The sequence below is a fragment of the Sceloporus undulatus genome, unplaced genomic scaffold (assembly GCF_019175285.1).
Source record: "Sceloporus undulatus isolate JIND9_A2432 ecotype Alabama unplaced genomic scaffold, SceUnd_v1.1 scaffold_24, whole genome shotgun sequence".
Taxonomy (NCBI): domain Eukaryota; kingdom Metazoa; phylum Chordata; class Lepidosauria; order Squamata; family Phrynosomatidae; genus Sceloporus; species Sceloporus undulatus.
The window spans coordinates 270268-293267 of NW_024802946.1; the positions used below are offsets into that span (position 1 = coordinate 270268).

Genomic DNA, 23000 nt, shown 5'->3' on the forward strand with positions numbered 1-23000 from the left:
ATTATTTCTGCAGTGTGTTTTGGGGCCAGAGCAGTTTCAAAACTGAATTATTTCTGCAGTGTGTTTTGGGGCCAGAGCAGTTTCAAAACTGAATTATTTCTGCAAAGCAGTCTCAAAAGTAGATTATTCCTGCAGTGTGTTTTGGACAAGAGAGAAAGCAGAACTGAATTCCTGGAGAGCCTTTTCCTCTTCATCCCTCTTGCAAAACCTTCTTCTTCCTTCTGTGCAGCCTTTTTTATAGCCCTTCCCAAGCCAGTCCCACCCAAACAGAACCACAAACTGGAGCCCATTCAAATCCCACCAATGGCAGAGTGTAAACACAGCAGGGAAGCCCTGCCCCTGGGTTAATTAGCAACCGCAGTCAATCACAGCCAGCCTGTCTAATCAGGGCCAGGGAAGCCTGCTCTCAGCCCGGCCCTCTGCTCCACTTTCAGCCAATCAAGGCAAGGCGCAAAACCAGTTTTTAATTAGCCAGCCAAGGACCCATTGCTGAGCTGGGCTTCCAGATGCCTGACTGCAGAGGCTTATTTAGCAGAGCCTGGCTGGCTGCAAGGAGAGCATTGAGGACAAGCACACTTTACACCAAGAAATCCCCCTCCTGCCTCGTTTCAGCTACTTGCATCCAAAACAAGTAACTGAGTTACTGCTTGCATTTGTCTGTTGATGATGATGACTACTTTTTGCTCTGGGGGAAGCAGCAGAGCCAATCCCTTGCAAAATCATGAATTAATACTAATCAATACAACTAAGGTCCAAAACACACTGCAGAAATAATCCAGTTTGAGACTGCTTTAACTGCCCTGGCTTAATGCATTGAGCCTTCTCTGTCAGAGAGCTCTAGTACCACAATAAACTACAATTCCCAGGATTCCCTAGCACTGAACCAAGACAGCTAAAGCAGTCTCAGACTGGATTATTTCTGCAGTGTGTTTTGGACCCAAAGCAAATACAACAGGGATGGACTAGTTGTCCATGCAACACCTGTCCTGAAAATTATTATTGCTCTATTATTTCTTGGCAAGTTTCTTCATAGGGGTTTTTGTCATTGCCATCCTCTGAGGCTGAGAAAGTGTGGCTTCCTCAAGGGTTGACGTGGCCAAGCCACAATTTGAACCCTGGTTTCCCCAGTCATCGTCCAACACTCAAATCACTGGTTCTGTTTGTGTTTACAGTAATTCAATGGCAGAACACCTTGAACCATCGTCAGGCTCAAACTCAACACTGTAATAAATCACTCTTATATGTGTTAGAAAAACAGTATCCAAATAGAATTTTGTATGGGTTCATAGTAAGATTAGAAATGAGTACTAAAGTCCGAACGCTATCATTCTTTGTTCAGACTTGTTCTGGCTTGCTCTGATTGATAAAATAAAAAACGTGACTTGTTCTCATTAATAAAACAGACATCACTTGTTTGTTTTCCATATCCAGATTGATGGATCTGGGCTGAGCAGCTGAGAAAAACCGTTGAGAACGACCCATTATAATAAGTAGGCTTTATCAGCAAGTCCCAATGAACTAAGTGGCATCAAGCAAACTTGCTCAGGACTGGCAAACCTATGAATGCTTCCTCAAGTAAGTGCTATTAAACGCAGTAAGACTTGTTTCCAAGCAAGCATACACAAAAAAGTGTTTACGTTGTGAGAGATATATATATATTGCATTGAATTTTCTCTGCAAAAGGTAAGGTCTTTGTATTAAAACGGTTCCTTCAATTTCTAATATACAGTTTATTGAGACATGCACTTCCCTGTGTCTAATACCCTACAGTTCTGGTGATCTGGACATAAAAATGGCTTATTATTCACACTAAGTCTACATCCTTATTAGTGATTTCCTTATTGGTAAGTTTATTTCCCTTGTGTTTTTAACACAAGTTGTACAAGTATGTACTCAATGAGACTTCTATGAATGTGTGTGTGTAGGATTGCCAACTTAAAATTCCTAGATACTTTATGAACTACAGAGCAATGCGGTAGGTAATATCTAGTACAACTGTACAGTCAAACAAATGACTCACTGCAACTGGTACATGTTGTTAAACAGATCGTAAAACCTTGAAATTGGCATAACTATTGGCAGAATTACCTCCTGAGTCTTCCATTATTACCATTGTTTAATAATCTATTATTTTAATACCACGATGAGAAGAATACTGTACAAACATTACATGGTTTCCAGGTACGTGTAACACTCCCAGCAAAGGTGGATACAGTGCAATATTTGGGATAAATGCATCCCCAAAACCCTTCTTTTTTGAGAACAGAACTGACTTCTTTGGAGGCTTTTAGGAACAGTAACTCGCTTTTTAAAGTGGTTGAAGAAGGCCCCTTGCACATTGTTTAGCATTTCCTAAAAAGCTTGTTTTGGTTTTTGGCAGTCACTCTGGGCTTTAGAGGGCCCCAAGTGAAGAAAATTGGCCCCTGGATCCCACAGTTGCTCACTTCATTTGCAGCACAAGGTTTATGTATACAGGCAGCATCCATTATACCTGCTCCCCTTTCAGAGTGACCAGATAGGCCACCATGACCTGTGTGTGTGTGTGTGTGTGTGTGTATGTGTGTATATACATGTATATATACATGATGATCATTATTATTAATAATTAATATTTATTTAAACCCCGCTCTTAAGCTTTATTTATATAGCGCTGTAGATATATATGTTGTGTGTGTATATAATACACACACACATATATATATGTTGTGTGTATATGTATTTATATGTGTGTATACAGTGTGTATATATATATATATATATATATATACTGTTTATATGCTGTGTATGTGTATATATATGTATATATGTGTATGTATATGTATTGTGTGTATATATAGCTGTGTGTGATATATATATATATACACAATGTGTGTGTATATATATATATATATATATGTTGTATATGTGTGTGCGTATGTATATATGTATGTTTATGTGTGTGTGTGTGTTTATATACATACAATTTACACAGGGTTCCCAGATATCCTCCTGTCCTCCATGTCAACCTTCTGTCTAGGAAGAATTCCCCAATGTCCCATAGACCCATAGAATTGTAGAGTTGGAAGAGACCCCAAGAAGGGCCCTCATCCAGTCCAACCCCATTCTGCCATGCAGGAAATCTAAATCAGAGCATCCCCATTGACAGATGGCCATCCAGCCTCTGTTTGAAGGCCTCCATTTTGAGAAGGACTAAGAAGCATGAGTTGACATCCCTGTGAGTGCTTTTAGCGTTTGTTTTGGGGCATGCCCTCCTCCTTTGGGATGGCCTTGTCCTCCTTGGCTGCTAAGGCCCCTGGTCCCCCTGCTCCTTGCCCACTCTTGCAGGGTTCCCTCTCTTCCATCTTTGCCCTCCTTCTCTTTGGCCTTCTGAGCAGCTGCCCCTTTAATTCAGCCCTTGCTTGATAGCCCTGGCTGGGGATGCTCTTGGGCACATGCATGGCTTATGTTGGCAACCCCAAATGCCAATGAAGTGGAGGGAGATGTTCTTGCTTTTTAATTGCATTGAATTTAATTTATATTTAAGTGGAGGAAGATCTTATTATTTTAAAAAAATTGCATTTAATTTAATGTTAACAATATAAGATTGCAAGGAAGTGCCCTTGGAAGATGTGAAGGGAGCTTTTGAAAAATGTATTTAGTTTAATTTTAAAAACAGAGGTTTGCAAGGAAGTGCCACTGGAAAAGGTGAAGCAAGATATTTTATATATATATATATATATATATATATATTGCATTTAATTTAATATTAAAAATATAGGATTGCAAGGAGGCCCCATTAGAGGAGATGAAGCAAGTTATTATTATTATTATTATTATTATTATTATTAAATTTGCATTTAATTTTGCTTAATGTTGCAAAACATGACCCCAGGAACAAAACTGCAAGGAAGTGGGCACTTATTTTATTGCAAAGAAATAAAACAGATGTTATGTTTTGCAACATGAAATATTACTATTATTAGTAGCAGCAGCACTGTTGTCGTTGTTGACTTTGTTTTGTGTTGCTTCTTTTTCTTCTCCCTTTTGCAAAGGAGGAGGAGGAGGAGGCAGTGTCCTGCTGCTTTGCTTGTTGCTGCTGCTGCTGGCGCTGGAGTCAGGCGCTGCGCCGGGCAGCCCTGGGCCCGTGCCTCGTCGGGGTCCTTGCAGCGGAGCCCGTGCGGGGATGTCTGGGAGACCCCGCGCCGACTGCTGCTCAAACATCACGGTGAGTTTGTTACAATGTAGCAATTTCTCTTTAAATCTCTTAACTCTGGCTACCTGGCAGCCAGGGCTTGTGACAGGGCCCTCTTGGAAGGGGAGGGGGCACGCCACAACACACAACCAACACCACCAACACCACAACAACAACAACAGGGCAGGGAGGGAGCCAGCCAGCCCTGTGTGTGTGTGTTTCTCTGGGTAGGAGCAGCAACACCAGAAGCAGCAACCCTGGCTCCCCCAGTCCAGCCTTTCTCTCTCTCTCTCTCTCTGGGGCTCCAGGGCTTCTCTACACAATACAGTGTCGCCCCATTTAATGCCACCATCATCATCACCACCACCATCATCATAAATGGGTCCTGGTCTTTGGGGGCCAAGCCTGGGCTGGGCTTTGAGGGAGGCCTCTGGCAGATTCACCCTTACTCATCCATCCTCCCTTCTTCCCTTCCTTCCTTCCTTCCTTCCTTCCTGGCAGGTGGGGGAGGATGGTTCTACATTTCCCCCTAACTATCCCCCCTTCCTTTATATATTGCCCTCCAGATCTCTGGAATTAGGCGTTTGGTGGCTCTAGGAGATGCTCCCCCTCCAGCCATCTACCCTTCCTCCAGGCTTCTGATACAGTATAAGGGTTGTTTTTTTCAGGGGGGGCTCTCTAGGATATTTCCATCTCTGCCCTTCTTTGGTATAGAGTCCTGCAGGGTTATGAAATAAAGATAATATGGGGCTCCAGGAGATTGCCCTCTACCCTTCCTTGAGATATTGCCTTCCAGACCTTGGAATTAAGGGGTGCTTTTTGGGGGGGGGCTCTAGGAGATGTCCCCCCCCACCATCTACACTGCCTTGATACATTGCCCTGATATAAAGATTTTGGGTTTTTTTTTAGATTTCCCTCCACCTTTCCTTGGTACAGAGCCCCCCAGGCTTCTGGAATAAATATTTTGGGGGGGGCACCATTTCTTGGTATATTGCCTTCCAGGCTTCTGATATAAAGGGTTTTTTGGGGGGAAGGGCTCTAGGAGATTTCCCTCCACCATTCCTTGGTATGTTGCTCTCCAGACCTCTGGAATTAGAGGTTTTGGGGGGGGGGTTTCTAGGAGATGTCCTCCCCAGCCATCTACCCTTCCTTGGCATAGAGCCCTCAAGGCCTCTGGAAGAAGGGTTTTGGGGGTGGCCTCTAGGAGATTCTCCCCCCCAATCCTTCCTTGGTATAGAGTCTAAGCTTTTATTGTTATTTTGGTGGTGGGGTTTTTTAGGAGATTTCCCCTCAACTATCCAGCCTTCTTTGGTATAGAACCTCCAGGCTTCTGGAATAAGGATTTGGGGGTAGGTGGGCTCTAGGAGATGTCCCCCAAAATCTTCCTTGGTATAGGCCCACCCAGACCACTGGAATAAGGTTTGGGTGGGGGTGTTTTCTAAGAGATTTCCCTCCAACCAAATCTTACCCCATTCACCCTTCCTTGGTATAGAGCCCTCCAGACTTCTGGAATAAGGGTTGGGGGGGGGCTTTAGGAGATCCCCCAACCATCCATCCATCCCTGGCATAGAGTCCTACAGGCTTCTGGAATAAGGGTGTTGGTTGGTTTGTGTTTTTGGTGGGGGGCTCTGGGGGAGATTTTTCTCCCTCCCTCCCTCCCTCTTTCTATCCTTGCTTGGTGGAGCCTCTCAAGGCTTCTGATATATGTTTTTCCTTTTTCCAGCAGGAAGGGATTTTTTTGGGGGGGATAAGAGAAGGGGAGCTCCTTTGCAGCGTTTGGATGAGTATGTGTTCTCTAGGTCTAGGAGGAATGGGGGGGGGGATTGATTTCCCAGTGGTCTGTTTTGCTTGCCTTTCCCCCTCCACCTGCATACTATTCCATTTCCAAAACCAAAGCAAAGGGTTGCCTGTCCCCACTTTCTAGTAGGCAGGAGATGCCTGGTTTGTGTATTTCTGAGTACTCCTGTCTGTGGCCCAGTGCAAGGCCAGAAGAGAGAGGGGAGAAAGGGTTTCTTTTCTGTGCTGTCAGACTGAAAGGGAGAAATCTGGTGTTGGTGGTGTCTGCTTTTGAAAAGGGGCTTCTGAACATATCAGTGACGTTTTTATTCTGATACGTTATATTTAAAGACTTAACAGAAGTGGGCCATCATCTCCTTACCTCTTCCTCCACCGAAACCTCCTCTTCATGCAATCTCAAACTTGGGCTTCTGGCCTTCTCCCGCAATGTCTGTTTTGTGCTGATAGGGTTCAAGAGAAAACAGGGCAGCACAATGAAACAAGGAGTCTAGAGGTTTCCCTCTGAAGTGATTTTTGTTGCTAAATGCTATCTTCACAGTTCTTGTGTTCTGGCAAATTCATTGTTGTGTTTCCTCGAGGAGATGCCTTTCTGTGGCATAAACATACAGTTGTTGCTTTTCAGGTGTTCTGTTCACTTAATACACACATCATGGCTCCATCTAGTTTATTTTTTTACATATTTGTCATTGTTTCTTGATTCTCTTATGCTCTTATGTCACAGACATTTGCACAACACCCATACTTTAGTTCTCCGCATTGGCCTGTCTTTCTGTATGGCCCCTAGTAGTCCAGTTTAGTTAATCTCCTCTGGAGTTTATCCAGACCCTTACCTACCTCAAAGTTCACAGTAATAAAGGCACTAAAACACACAAGAGGTCATTCTATATATGTTTTCTAAATCCAAAGTAAACAAAAAGCAGGGTTTTCCCCCCACCCTGAAGCTACTCTCCCCTTACCCTGACTGCAATGGATTCATGTTGTATGGACATCCCTGGAGTGAGTTATTTCCAGTAGTACTGATGTTTATCAAAACTTTCGGTGCTGAAAATTAGTGTTAATGAAAAGGTGTTTGGAGATCTGGAGACAGGGCTGAGATTTATTGTGTCTGTTTTTTGTCTGACTTGGAAACAGTGGCTTTTGACAAACACAAGTGACATTGCTGGGTTTCCCTTACTTGTTTTGATTATCTTAATACACTCTAAGGTGACAGTATATTGTTTTGAGGTTTTTTGTTGTTGTTTACAGGTAACAACACAACATGAAATAACACTACAGTATAGTGATATGGCTTGAGATTGATTACATTTTACATTAGTAATTCTGATTCATTTACTGCAGGATACCTGAGTACCTTCTTAAGTCTTTGGCCAGCCGACTATTTCACTGAAATAACCCAGTTATAATTGTGTACATGTGATTTTATTAATGCATTTATTCCAAAACGAGGCCTATAGAAATTTTCCAGGCAGCCAAGAGGATGTGGTCAAAATAAAGGTTTTGCTATCAAAAGTGTTAGATAGCATTTTAATTTTGCTTTGTATATCTGTGCTGAAACAATTCTTCCGCTGTTCTTGTACCATTGGGAAATGGATCAACGGCAGCAGTTGTGATTAATGCACCTCCTTAGAAAAAAAAGGAGAGGATTAAGTTTTATCCCTCTTGTCTGCCATAGATTTGGGGTTTGTGGTTTGTTTGTTTTTAAGGAAACATGGTTTAAGATTTTTTAAATGAATGTTGCTTTGAAGTTGTCCTAGTCTCCCTTGTTGTGTGTGTATGTGTGCCAAATCATTGTGCATCAATTGGTGTTGATCCATTACATTAGTGGGAGCTAGAGGTTCATGATTTCTTGTTAGCTCTCACCAAGTAGTAAATGTATTCTTCATCCGTGACAGCCACCAATGTTTAGGGAGAAGTAAAGCTGACTGAAAACATGGAATTTCTGCTGTTTTGGTTGGAATGGAGTTATCGTGGTGTCTCTTATTTTTAATGCCATGTACAGCTGTCCCCTTTATGAAATGTTGCATGGAATGAAAGAGAAGAGCCTTCCTTAACAACACAACATGGGAAAAAAAGGTTTGAAACCCTGGAATGCTTCTTGTTTGTATTGCAGGATGCTTGAGATGCTCTGAGGCAGGAAGTGGTGCCACGCTCCAGATATTGTTTGGACTGCAACTCCCAGCAGCCCTAGCAAACCAGCACACTCATTGGTGAGGAATGGTGGGAGTTGCAGCTCAACCGCGTCTGGAGGGTTGCATGTTCACAATCCTGGTCTAAGGATGTGTTTAACAGTAACATATCCTTCTCTTTATAAAACAAAATTGAATAACTTGCTGATCAGCATCTCTCCCCCCAAACCATGACATTTGAATATGTGTTTTGTTATTTATAGCAAGAGCACAGGATAATGCTCAAGTCCCATTAAATGCAATGGCACAGTAAAATGGTGTCCTTTATATAAAATCGCAAAATCAAGGTTGGCTTTTTGGAATTTATAGCTTTTGGGAATATTTTCAAGCCATGGGTGGCAGAATCTGTGCATAAAAGATCTGTAGATATGGAAGGACAACTGTAATTTTAATTTAATGTTGACGCTAAACACGAGTCAGTGGTATGGTGTAGTAGCAAAAACAAGGCAGTGCATCAAGAGAAGTATGGTGTCCAGCTCAAGAGAAGTAATAGCTTACTCTGTTCTGCTGGCATCTGACATCACTAAGGATGTCAGCAAACTGGAATGTGTCCAAAGGCGGGCAACCAAGGTGGTAAGGAGCCTGGAATGGGTGAGGGAATTGAGTATGTTTAGCCAGAGGAAGAGAAGACAGAGGCTATCTGATAGCTGCCTTTCAAGTATTTGAATGGCTGCCATGTGGAAGATGGAGTGAGCTTGCTTTCACTTGCCCCAGATCAGGGGTAGGCAACCTTTTTGAGGCAGGGGCCGGGCTGCTGTCCCTCAGACAACTGGGGGGCCGAAGCAAAAAAATAATTAAACAATTTTTTAAAAAATTAAATAAATAAATAAACCAGGACAAATGTAGGACAAAATTTTCAAATGGAGGGCACTTTTTAAATAAAAAATGGAGGACACGTGAAAAAATTTGCTGATTTTTAAAAAAATGTTAAGATAAATGCATGTTTCTGAGGCTTCTATAGACAATTGTCCCACCATGCCCCTCGTGCAAGACGCCAAAGGCCCCGGCAGCAATCGGCAACAGGACCGGGCTGGGGCCGGTCCCAAGGCCTCGCCGGGCCGCATCCGGCCCGCGGTCCGCAGGTTGCCTACCCCTGCCCCAGATGATAGGACCTGAACCAGCAGATTGAAATTACAACACGAGTAAGAATTCCCTAGTGGTAAGAGCTGATTGACAGTGGAATACAGAACCTCAACAGAAGGTTTTTGAGTAGTGGATGGATGTCTCAGACTTAGGAGTACTTTAACTAGAGATTTTCCTCCTTTGGTAGGGAGTCGAACTAGATGGTCCTTGGAGGTTTCTTCAAACTCTGTAAATCTTTTTGTGCACATAGACCTGTGATAGCATATTTGCACATTAGCTTTTGTCTGCACTGTGTCCTCACCAGTTTCTCAAGTGGTGAGGACTGACAGTATGTTGCAGAAGGTTTACAAGTTAGGTCCAAAACACACTGCAAAAATAATTCAGTTTGAGACCGCTTTAACTGCCCTGGCACAGTGCAAGAAATTCTGGGAACTGGTTTTGTGAGACATGTAGCCACTTCTGTCAGAGCTCTGGTGCCACAATAAACTACAATTCCCAGGATTCCATAGCGCTGAGCCAAGGCAGTTAAAGGGGTCTCAAACTGGATTATTTCTGCAGTGTGTTTTAGTCCTTAGTCTGTAGAACAGTGGTAGTAGATAATGGCACAAGAGGCAGCGTGTGGCTCTAGTAGGTTTCCAAACAAAGGCAAAAGATCAGAGTGCCTAAACCATAATGGCATAAACATGGGCCAAAAACCCCCAAACAATTTCTCCATTAAAGCTACTTATAATATCACTATTATGAATGCAGTTTGGATATAATGCAGATAAACCAAAGTTGCCTCTTCCTTACCATTTAGTTTTTTGGCCACTCAGGGTAAACATTCGTTTTTGTCTCCTGAACAAACATTGGTTCAAAAGGTCCAGGGTTTTTTTGTCTCTCTATCCAGCAGGTCTTAACTCCATTCAGGTTGAGTCTCACTGATCAGAAATGCTTGGGACCGGAAGTGTTTTGGATTTCAGAGTTTTTCAAATTTGGGAATATTTGTGTAGACATGATAAGATATCTTGGAGCTAGAACCCAAGTCTAAACATGAAATTCAGTTATGTTTTGTATACACCTTGTACACATAGCCTGAAGGTAATTTTATACACAGTATTTTGTATAATTTTGTGCAAGATTTGTGTACATTGAACCATCAGAAAGCAAAGGTGTTATTGTCTCAGCCATTTAGATGGAGATTTCTGGATATGAGAGACTCAACCTGTCCTGGATTATGACTTCTGTCAGTAAGTTGTCATGCTTAATTTCCTTATGTATGAATGCAGAACCAAACCAATATCTTTGATTTTCACATTCTTCCACCTTATCTCTTAAAAGATGCAGTTTTATAATGTAAAATCTGGGTGAGCTACTTAACCCAAGCTTTTGGAATGTGCTCCTAGGTAGTAAGTATATCAGCTGTATTTAGTTAGAAACCAATGTATTTTAATTGTTATGCTAACCAATTGATATACACGCTTGTTCACACAATACATGAATTAAAACTTGGGAACTTAATTGAAATCAATACATCCTACAAAAATGCAGTTCTTTAATTCCCTTAGTAGGCAATTAGGGAACCACTCATTTGAAACATCGAACGCTCAGAGTAGTATGTCCCCTCATTTGAGAAGCATTGCTCTGAACTTAAAACTGTTAACAATATAGAAGAAGAAAATAATGAAGATAATAATGGAAATACTGTACAGTATAATGAAATGCTCTACTAACCCAAATCAGCAATTTGAGTAGATTATTAGTTTGGCTTGTCTAAAAGTCCTCCTTGAAGAGCTGGGTCTCCACAATGCCAGGAAGACATGTATTGACCGCACCATATGAGCCGCTGGAGCACTTTCTAGCGGTGCATGGAAAAGACGGAGGAAATAGAATCACTTGCATTCCTCTTCATACCATAAGGAATTGTGCAGCATTTCAGATAGTGTTGGCCTGCAGCACCTAATATTTTTCACTATCTGCTGTGCTAGCTAGGACTTTTGGAAGTTGTGATCCAACAACATCTGGTTGGCCTCATGATCCCAACCACTGCTTTAAAGCTAAACATAAAGGCCTGTTACAGACTGCCAAAATAAAGCTGCTTTGGGTCTCTTTGGAGGTATGCTATTTAAATGATGCATGCATCCTAAGAATCCGGAAGCTGCACCAAAGCTGCCCTCCAGTGTTTAGGAATGGAGTGTGGCTTTGGCGCGACTTCCGGACTCTTAGGACCCATGCGTCATTTAAATAGCATACCTCCAAAGAGACCCAACGCAGCTTTATTTTGGCAATCTGTAACAGGCCAAAGAAAACCAAAATAATTACCATGGAAGACATACATAAACTCTACCTAGACAATGAGGAAATCGAAATAGTTAAAGAGCACCCATAGCTAGGATCAAACATGTATGAAATGTTAATAAATGTTGTAGTCAAGAAATCTGAAGACTAGGGATGGGAAAGCTATGAAAGAAGTAGACAAGATCCTAGAGAGTAAAAATATACGAATGAACACTAAAATCAGAATTGCCCAAGCTATGGTATTCCCCATCGCCATGTATGAATGCGAAAGCTGGACAGTGAAGAAAGCGGATGGGAAGAAAATCAACTCATTTGAGATGCGGTGCTGGAGGAGAGTAGTGAGGATGCCATGGACAGCCAAAAGAACAAATGAATGGGTCCTTGAACAGATCAAGCCTGAAATCTCCCTAGAAGCCAAGATACATATTGAGGCTGTGCTACTCTGGCCACATCATAAGAAGACATGACTCATTAGGAAAGGCAATAATGCTAGGAAAGGTAGACTGTATATCAGATGGATAGACTCAAAGAGGTCACAGGCGTGGATTTACAGGACCTAAGCAAAACAGTAGAGGATACTGTCGGATTGCTATTGACTTGGAGGCAGTTAACAACAACAACAAATCAGACGTGTACAACACTGACTTATTGCAAGGAATGAAATATAATTTCTATGCATTATTCTAACTGAGAAGGATAAGGAAGGTATAGTTTTGGGGAGGGGGTGTCCTTAACCAGTCAAGAAGCATATTGGAAAGGAATGGAATGATTTAGTTGTGGAGAATAATTGAGATATACACATGCTTGCGTTGGCTTTGTTGAAATTCTTAGCTAGTGAAGTGGATGTGGATGAAGCTATACAGTAGGATCAACAACCAGTGGTCCCAGGACCAATTATGGTCTCCTCAACAATGCCAGTAGGCCCTCATTTGTCAATCCAGAGACAAAGAGAATGTGGAGAGACCAACAAATGTGGCAATTGAGAATAAAAGTTATATGAGGGCTTGCTCTCCAGTTTTCATAGTTCAGCATATTTGCTACCTGTTGCCATCCTATCCTTAGGTTAGAAAAGCTGACGTTCCTGTGGTTTCTACCAGATACTTAATGTTAACATAAAACATTCAGCTACTAAACTGTTATTATTATTATTATTAACCTTTATTTATAAAGCGCTGTAAGTTTACACAGCGCTGTACATTAATGTTTTAGTCAGACGGTTCCCTGCCCTCAGGCTTACAATCTAAGAAGACACGACACAAAAGGAGAGGGGAGTGGTGGTGGGGAATAGGATCAGGTCCAGCAGATCTTCTCCACCTCCGAGGCCTGGACCAAGGCAGATGGACTGGAGGAAGGGCTTGGCTTCTTGATGGATAGTTAGAAGGAGGCTTCCTGGGTCAGAGAGGGGCTCACCTCTGGGAATGCTTCTCTAAACAATATAGTCTTTAATTCAGTTTTGAAACTGGGTAGAGAAGTGATGAGGTGTGCATGTGGGGGAAGAAGGTTCCAGGAGTAAGGGGCAGCAAGCGAGAAGGGACGAATTCGGGAGGGGGCAGTGGTAGTCCTACACTGTGACAGGAGACCCTGACTACCAGAGCGGAGGGTGCGAGTAGGAATGTAAGGAGAAAGAAGGTCAGATAAGTAAGGAGGGGCCAACCCATGGAGGGCTTTGAAAGTCAGTAACAAAAGCTTGTACCGGAAGGGGAAGGGGAGCCAATGAAGGGAGGATAAAAGAGGAGAACAGAGGAAACTGCCACTAGCATGTTTGTGCATCCAGATTTAAATTCTTATTGCAGTATATTTGCTTGGTTTATATCTATTGAGTGAGAATGGGAAAATGAGAGCTAGAACTAAATGACACAATCCTGTTCTGTGGCTGTGTGTGCAATAGATTCTAGCATAGTTGTCAATGAGAATAAAACTTGTAATGTGCTAATTAGTTCCTGTTCATTTGTTTTAATATGTAAATCAGAGGAGTTCAGGCTTTCTAAGAGAATTCAACCCGTGTAGTTAGTTAGGAGGGCATAAAGGAAACCATTGTGTTATGTAAACTGGGAGGGCATCTATCCTAGGTCAGGCCTAATATGTCCTACAACAAGCTACCTGTGTCTACTGATCTTATGGTAAAATCCTAGAAAAACGTCTAGAGAATTCCAGAGCTCCATGAGACATTTCTTAAAAACAAAAGACAATTCATTTGCCTTCAGCAGGAAGGAACGAAGGAAGATAACCTCCTTAGGATCATAGAGTTGGGAGGATGAGCTCCATCTCATCCAATCTCAACCATGTAGAGATAGACAGCGAAAGCACCCCTGAAAGGTTGGCATTCAACTCCTGCTAAAAGACCATGGCCAGAACCAAGCTAAAAAGAAAAAAGGAGTTAGGTAAATCACTGCAGGAACAACCTTTGTACTCTTCCTTTTACTGTTTGGTTTTTACGTGCAAAGACATTAAGATCAAAACATCAGGTCTTGTTTTATTTTGAAGGCCTGCTTAACCTTTGACTGGAGACATACAGGAAAGTTACCCTTACCCATGTGTCATGGTCTGGCATGACTTTAAACTCTTGTTGTACAAAAGTGTTTGTATTATAGTTTATTTCATCCTCTTCAAATGACCACGGGACTAAGCTAGATTTCAAGGAAGAGTCACAGTAGCAAACTCTCTGACTGTGAACCTTAGTTACCTGGGATTCTGCCGCCAATACCTATACTGCGAATGTGATGTTCATCCTGTAAGACCTGTTTAGTAGCAGAGAAGCCATGGCCTATGCATAATAAATATGGTCTGGTTCCTTAGTGATTTCTGGGTTCTTTTCCCCTGACCCCTGTCCAGGAAATACATATGAATAAATATGAATATGTATTACATTTAGTGAATGTCTTTACTTTGGAGTCTGCAAGAGAGAAAACATTTACTCCTCAAGCAGAACATGTAAGACTGCATCTGTCTTAGTCTTCTCTGGTCTTTTGCAAAGTGAACAATGAAGGATAAACTCCAGCTCCTAAGTTAGGGTTTCCTAAATACTATGGAATGTGTAAAAATACTCAAGTAATGTTCGACGTGTCTTCATCTTGCTTCTTTAGTAGATTTGAGTTGTATCCTTGTCTGAATTTAATTTGATAATGACTTAGGCTGTCTGACTTCCAGAGATCCCATTCTGTTGCCAAGCTCAAAAGCAGACAAGAAACTAAAGTGCTGCTCTTGAAAAGTTTCGCTCCCCATTCTCCACCAGCCATATTGGTAAATTCTGGATCTTGCAATGTTATGCGTTCACATCCACAAATTACATAATAACTGTGTGACAGTTTACTCTGAGGCACTGGAGTAATTGGAAAGTGTAAGTGCATACTTTTAATGCAATTAAATGGGGAACTTAATAAACTTGCTACATTGGGGACTCTTCCCTCTGAGGGATTTTAATAACTATGCGTCTGTCAATCCTTTAGGGGCCACTTTGTGATCCTTACGCTGCAAGGTAGAAATTAATCCAGCAAGTATCATAATAATAGTTTCTGAGCTGAAGTTTCTTCTAGTATTCAAAATAAAAAGGAACAACGTGTACATAGTTATTTGTAAATATACCAGTGGCTAAGTTACCAGTGGCTGGGCTGCACATTTCTTACTATCCCCTGCTTATTGTTCCTTGATGCTTTGAGCAATACTTTCTATAACTTACCTCATCTGTTAGCCATCTATAGTGCTGTTAGCTTTTAAGTGAGGCTACATTTTACTTTTCCCCGTTTCATTCTTTTTGCAATTGGATCCCACCAGCTAGTGCTTTCTTGCTATTTCTTTTAGAAGCTGGGGACTACACACCCTTTTAGCACGATGTGCCTTTTGATGGTTGAGCACAGCTGCCTTCTGTACATATCGCAGCTTGCAATGTACCTTTTTCACAGTCTTTCCCTCAAAGACCTTTGTACCTTGACCTACTGTTTGCCATAGTTTCTCTGAGCCTATTATAGTGGAAAAAAGAACAAGCGACACAGAGCCAAACGAACAGAGCTGCCAACGGACAGCAGCCATTGGCACACATTCTCATCCCCAAATATGCCATGTTTGTTTTAATTTTGTGTGTGTGCTTTAAAAACCCTTGATGCTGTACACTTTGTGCATCTAAGGCAATGTCATTTTAAAGCATTTGTGAGGAATGCAAAACACAAGATGGTGAATATATTGCATCACCCAGTTTTCCTTACTGTTCTACTTAAAGTGCCATCGCAGTGTATGTCATGCCTTTCCTCCAAGGACCTGAGGATTAAGTTATGGTTACCCCTTTCTGTCCTCACAGCTGCCTTGTATATTTCATGGGTGCACAAGAATGTAATGCTCAGCTCTTCTCAGTCCAAATCTGGCTCTTCTTCAAGACAGCCCAGTGGACTCATAACTATAAAACCAATTTGTCTCTGTCTTCCTGTTGAAAGAAAAGAAAAAGAAAGTAATAAGATTCTCGCGTTAAATTTAAACCAACTAACCAACAAGAAACATATTTTTAAAATTTAAACCCTGGGAGAGACGATAGTAGCAGGAACTCACCAAATTTTTAGAAGCACGAAAACAGTGAAGAGTTTAACAGGTCCAATATCTATCAGAATAAAAGGGACTCTATACAACAGTGGAAAAAATCAGAGAATGGGCAAGGTAGGCCACCTTAGGCAGGGAGATTCACAATTCACTGCAGGCAAAGAATAGCCTTCCCCGCATCCACATCAACCAGTATTCAGATGTTAGATAGAAATAGAGAAGAGTAGGCTCATATGGGCAGAGGCAAAACACTGGCCATCCTCATTCTAACTTATTTAAACACAGAAATGAATTGGAAACCAGTGAGGTTTTGCAAAAGGCGAATCACTTGCTCCTGATAATGAAGGCTTGTCAAGGCTTCAGTAGCAAATGTGGAGGGAAAGAGAAATAGAATTACATGTCTTGCTAAAGATGTCATATTTTACCAATAGCTATTATCAGTGATTGGAGGAGGGCACAGGCATACGATTTTTCTAAAGCTGAAGACTGTATTACACCTATATAAATTCCTTTTTCTTTCAGTCACAAGCCATTCAGCAATTTTTTGTGTCTTTACAGTATGGAAGAATTTATGATCCTACTGGGTGGGCTGCATATATATGTTAATATTGACTACAGAAACATTCTGTTCTGTGGAATAAGGTGTGCAATTGGCAAGGGAAATATATACCAGGAAGGAGCCTTAGGCATGTAACCATTCACCACTTTGCCCTCTCTTTCATCCCTACTCCAAGAGATTGTTGCCCAATCCATTGCTGGTGTAGTGACATGATTCAGTATCCCTCTGCCAGTTTCTACAAGCAGTGTGGTGTTGTGATATAATAAAAATCCTTCAGTGTTGTTTGGGCACTAAACCAACAATGTGGAATTTCCTTGACTGCTTCAAATAAGAGCCTTGGGAGAACACTCACATTTTGTTTACAGGCTTCCCTTGTGATTTAAGGCATGACAATCACTTTCTTGAATAATTCTTCAGTTTTCTATTTACAGCATGAGAATAATATTTCCTTTCTTCCGAATGAATAAAGCCATATTAACAGTTAACATACTGAGATAATGACAACAATGGTCCTAATATAAATTTCTGAAGTAAAGTTTTATTTAAAAGAGCTCAAAAGGTTAAAGCAGGTGAACTGTAGGTTGGGTGCAGTTTACAAAGCCTTCTTACCAGACCCTGGGTAGTTTTACTAAGGGATGTGTGTGTGTGTGTGTGTGTGTGTTAGAAAGAGCTGTTGGCATTGCCACCTATTTAGTAGAGAATTAGATGTCCTATGTCCTTTCAAGCTGGAAAAAGTTTTAATCCCAAACTCTGTCACAAACAGAGGAAATCCTTGAAACAAGTCTGTGATCTTCTCAAAAAGAGTGTCTTCGTTCATCATTTAAAAGTGAAGGGGCTTGAGCTGCATTAAATTCTTTGTGCTTTGAATTTTCAACAGAAAGTGCAAATACAACTACAAAAGGAGCACAAGAATTGTGTGCACACATAAGGAGGTACACCAGATACACTCTGACAGAGGAGAGAAATACAGAGTATTTCTCTAGGACACCCATCCATTCTCTCTGTGTAGCCTTTTATAGGTGTATTCTACATCACCTCAACCCACCTCTAGCTCCAGGTGAGTGACATTATATTCTAAACTGAGAGACAAAGGATATGAGGCAGTGTAGTACTTAGAAAAGATGCAGTTCCCAATGGCATTTATAAGTACAATGGCACTTCACTCTTAATCACACTGAAGATGAACAGCACCATCAGGCAAAAACCTAAAACTAACAAACAAATAAAAAGCAAGAGCAGATCATCACTGATTTAAAAACCAAATATCTGGGTTCCCTTTTCCCCACAGCTAGTACTGAGACAGTGACTTAATCCTGTAACATTCTTTCCATCATTTCCCTCTATTTAAAATTTGATTTTGGTGAGGCTTACATTTGAGACTGAATAATACAAATCGAAAGTATTATATTGAATAAATGTGAGGTATTCAAGCTGCAACATTACATTTCTGAAGATATGAATCTTAGTCCACTTGATCTTGCACCAGATGGCTGCCTCTCTTCTGCCCATTAAGTGGAGGTGTCCGACTGTCAGAAGGAGAGGCCAAAAATGATCAGATGTTTAGCTGACAACTTCATTCCCTTGTGTCCTGTTGGTATACCTTAAAGCAAGCCAGTCAAATAAGCTGAGGGTGAATTTTGACATGACGGTTGCCAAATAGGACATCCATCTGTTCTGATGGTCTAGTGTCATCAGAGGGCCAGGTGAAGACTAATTTGTGTAGTCAGTACAGTATTGGCAAAGTTGTCTAAAGACCTTTTGGCTAAAGGCACACGTGTGACAATTCTCTGGCCGTTGTTGCCCTTTTTCCTTTTCCAGACTATACAGTGTTGTTTAGCAAATTACGGGGCATTTATTTCCAAAACAATTGGGGGTCTATTTTGACTTCCTCCAATTTTGATTCTCTGACTCCTTCTCTTTTAATGCATGTGTGTGTGTAGTGTGTTTCTCTGGCTCCTTATATCAGCTTCCTTTCTTCAATCTACCTATCCAACAATACATTTCTCTCTTTCTTAGCAGTTACCTGTGCTTGTTGCTAATATTTTAAAAAATATCTGGAGAGAGTATGATTTGACCCTATGCAATGTTCCTTCTCTTGGTTTCCTGATTTTGCATATCTTCAACATCTGTGTGCTAAAATCAAGAGCATACTGTTATTGAAGGTGCAGATCTATCAGTCCCAAAACTCTTATCGAGTTTCTTTTGTGCATAAAAAATAATAATAAATGAAAAAGCCTGTACCGAACTTGTTCATTCCAGGTTTGGACTTATTTTTTTATATGAATAGCTTTCTGGATTGTTGATTTGAACTCAAGATATCTGGTATTGCTCTATCTCCGACCCACTTCACTTTAGAACAATTTGTCATCATCTATGAAGCATCTATAGTTATGATTATGACTGGCTGCAGATTCCATAGGATAGCATCTATTCTCTTTTTTAAAAAGCCTCCTATTGGTAACATTAACCATGTGGCCAATCTCTTCTACATGTCACCCACCCGAGGAAGGATTTTCTAGTGGAAAGACACTATGGAAGGCACCTAATTCTTCTACCATTTATTGGTTTTCCTCAGATACTGCCCCACTGTTGTTTCCTTGCTCATGTTTCTCTAGCAAGTAAGCATCTGAAACCTCAAAGAGGCCCAAAAGTAGTTAGGTGAACAGCATTTCAGGGGGGAGAGCAACAGGAATTTGGCTAACAATATAATATTTCTTGCAAATCATTTACTTAAGGACATTTTTAGAATGAGAAAATAGTAATTAAGCAGACATTACATGCAATTCCCGTAGAATGTGTATCTCAATCCAAAGAGTGTTCATTTCTGAATTTTGCTGTCAAGCCAAGAGGAGACTTCTTTGGCCAAGGCCAGAGAGAAATGGCAGTTCTTGGCATGCCCTTGGCCTGGAAATGGGGGCAAGAATGGATGGTAAATACAGTTGATCATTAGGAAAGGTATGGAGAGATCTACAGCCAGGCTCTCTGCTGGAATAATTATTGCTTGACAGCATCATATCCATAGGGGAGTTTACTTTCTAAAAAACCCTCCCCTATGGATGCCAGAAACTGCAAGTAATAAGGTACCCTATTATTTTCATTGAGCCGGACAACTTCCAGTCCAAGCATACCATGGAATCACATTGGAGGACCTAGAAATGCTGGAAGCTGACCATAGAATTGCACTTGAGAACCTAGAGAGAACATAGTTTTTCATACATGGGTAAGTAAAACCATGGATACTGAATTCTCAGATACAGGTGTCGTACTGTAGAAGGGGGTTTGTGTTTGTCTGTGGCGTTAACAACGGAATGGAGCCCCTTAGTGAGGCCCTGGAGCATTTGCTTCTATTGTACCATTGATAAAGCAGCATTGCCCATAATGCAGTCCTATGCATGCGTAGTCAGAAGTAAGTCCCATTACATTCGGGATTACCTCAGGTTTAGTCTACTGAGGTCCACATCCCAAACAGTGAATGAGAGAGGTCTCCCCCCTTCACCACAACATTCCATTATTTGTTCTCCAGATGTCCTGGAATGGCATTCCTTCCCCAAATTCAAAAGTGTAAGCTGAACTCAAGAAGGCCAGAGACAAATTCTTTTGTCTCTGGAAAGTTTTAGTGGACACCTTCCTTCCTATATACAGCCTAGGCTTCAGGACAGCTCCAAATGGTCATCATGTTCTTTTCTTAACTATTGTATAATACCTCTTTCTGAATCCTCTTTCACAGACATTTCTTAAAGCTTCTCCCTCTGATATTAACAGTTATGTTAGAAAGAAGGAAAGTAAAACCAATCCGTGTCTTGTTAAATCTTATATCTGCCTAGATTGTCAAATTGATCGGCCCAATCCTCTTTGAATTTCATGTAGCAAACGTTGTTCACCCACTTCACTAAAATCTATAGGCTAGGGACTGACATTAATTGCTATGATGTGAAATAAACAGATTTCTTTGTCTCAGCTATAAAGTGCTTATGCGCTGTAAAGCTCTACAGCATTTCTCCAGGTGTTGGACTGTAGCCCTGGCCAGCATCACCAATGGTGAGAAATGTTGAAAGTTGCAGTCTAACTAGATGATTCCCATCTTTGTTCTCAAATGATGTTCTTTGAAGAACAGGTAACTTTGATTAATTTTTGAGATCTCAAAATGTATCATGGCACAAAACTAGTTAAAGGATGTTCAGTGTGCCCTAAATTAATTCCACTAGTCTTGTAGTGTGAAACATTCTCAGGGATCATCTAGAACAGTGGTTCCCAAACATTGGCCCTCCAGGTGTTTTGGACCTTATCTCCCCAAAACCCTAGCCAGCTTGGCCAACAGTCAAGCATCCTGGCAGCTGGGATCAAAACTTGGAGGACCAAAGTTTGGAAACCACTGATCTAGAGGTATTTTGTCCTTCCCTATGTTAAAATGCTTCTTAACCACTTCTCTAGTCAACATGCTTTGGTTAATGGAGCTTTTCATCCACGTCTTACCTCATGGAGTATTGTATCCCCATGTGGCCCACTGCCTTTAACCCACTTCCATCCCTTCAGTGTCCTCCTCTCTGTCCTTGATTCCAAAATTCCAGGAAGGTGCCATCACTGCTCTACACCGTATGCCACTCGATGGACCCTTGTCCTCTTCTTGCAATCTTTAGCGTGCCTTGTTCATCTGCTTTTGGCAGTCTTTAAACAATGAGCTCTCTTCTTAATTCATCCTTCCTGTTCCTAAGCAACAGAGGCATGTTGGAGAGGAAAGTCGTTCCTATCAGTTGGCCGGTTGAACCTTGAGGGACATTCTTTATTCTTTTCTTTGGAGTGGATTAGAAGGACATTTCTAGTTTGATAGGCAGTTCCTGATTCAAGAGTATGACACTTCATAATTGGAGGGAAATGTCGTTTTGATCAGCTGGCCAAAACAGGACGCTTGGGGCTACTTGAATTGCAAGGCCAAATTTCAAGTCTTTCCTATTTTATATCTAACCGTTTATCTACATTTACATAGATTAGTGTTCCTCAGATGAAAGGGGGGGATACCACTGGGAGGGACACAACCAGTGTTACATGCAATTTAAATGTTCTAGGACATGGATGAGAATTACGTGGATCTCCAGATGATGCTACTGTGACTCTTCCTTAAAAGCTAGCTTAGTCTCCTGGTCATATTGCCCAGCCAGCAGAGCAAATTGTCAAGGATGCTGAGATTTGGATGCTGAGATTTGCAGACTGCACCGTTCCCATTCCTGTTGTAGAAGAAGGGGCAAGTTTAATTATCAAGAGTTGGGCAAACTCCAGCTACTGGCTTCTTCTGACCCCTGACTTAAAACCCTGAGATACAAGAACCTTTTTTAGAAGGAAGGAGATTGCTGAGGTGGCTCTAGGCGTGGACAAAGAGAATGAAAGAGGATTGCTTGGAGGATACAGGAACGATGAGTAAGATTGGGTCAAGAAGCTGAAGGCTCTCTTGCCTGTATCAGGGAAACCAGGGAATGCAGTTTGCAACTAAGTCCCTCTCTGCCAAGATTTCAGCAGCGGTTTGAGAATACCTTGCTGTCTCTTTCCATTCAAGGGAACTGGGGTTTTCCTGAAACAGTCAATGTACGCAGCTTAAAAAAAAAAAGCTTAGAATTCACATAAAATAAATTCCAATTGAAACATTTTAAGGCTTTTGCCAAGACTTGTGTGTCTGGGTGAGTGTGCGTTTTGAAGAGAACCCTCCCCAAATAGCGTGTAGTTCAGGCAAGCGTGACAGCGTGTCTGGTGTACAGAGATGGAGGTAATATTTGTCTGTAATACAGCAAAAGGCAGAGTACGCCGTGCTCTCCTCCGTCTCTTTTCTCCCATCCCTTGAAAAGGGAACACTTTGCCTCCCATTGTACTCCTCCTCCTGCTCCTGCTGTGGCTGAGGGAATGCTAGTCTGGAAGTGATTTCAAGCAAAATGTTAGAAGTAAATACGGCATGTTTGGGGGGGAAGGGAAAAGGAAAGGGAGAGGAGCTGACAAGGAAGGTCTCCTGACCTAGAAATGAGACATTTCAGCCACCACCTATGGACACAGCGGCAGCATCAGCAGCCGGGCCAGGACTGGAAGCCTTCCCAGCGTCATTGCTCAGCCACTGTTTCCTTTTAAAGCCCAGATGGCAAATTGCCAGTTGTTGTTTTTTATTTTTAAATTCAGCTTCATGCTTTTATGAGATGCCAAAGTCCCCGCAGAACGATTGTTATTCCTACATGTCACATTTTCTCTTCCCCTTTCAACTGTGACTTCAGCTCCTTTTAATAAATAAAAAGGTTTTACGTACAGAAGAGGAAACTATTTCTTCCTCCATTCTGTTATTTTGCTTGATTTACAGTGAATTAAAATTGTATTTTGTCCAGAAACATTGCATAGGATGTTTGCTGTGGATCCAACTTGCCTTTTATTT

General features: G+C 41.5%; 1 protein-coding gene across 5 annotated transcripts in view; it reads left to right on the forward strand.

Annotated features, from left to right (window-relative positions):
- Positions 1–502: 502 nt before the first annotated feature.
- LOC121917580 (BRD4-interacting chromatin-remodeling complex-associated protein-like) overlaps positions 503–23000 on the forward strand; it is a 77355-nt gene continuing 54857 nt past the window's right edge. For 4 of the 5 annotated variants that reach the window (XM_042443656.1, XM_042443659.1, XM_042443661.1 and 1 more), the window contains exons 1-3: positions 503–631; positions 1432–1575; positions 4032–4204. The gene's annotated coding sequence lies outside the window, so the exon portion shown is untranslated. Of the gene's footprint in view, positions 632–1431; positions 1576–4031; positions 4205–23000 lie in introns of those variants that run through there. The other variant, XM_042443657.1, reaches the window with a different exon arrangement.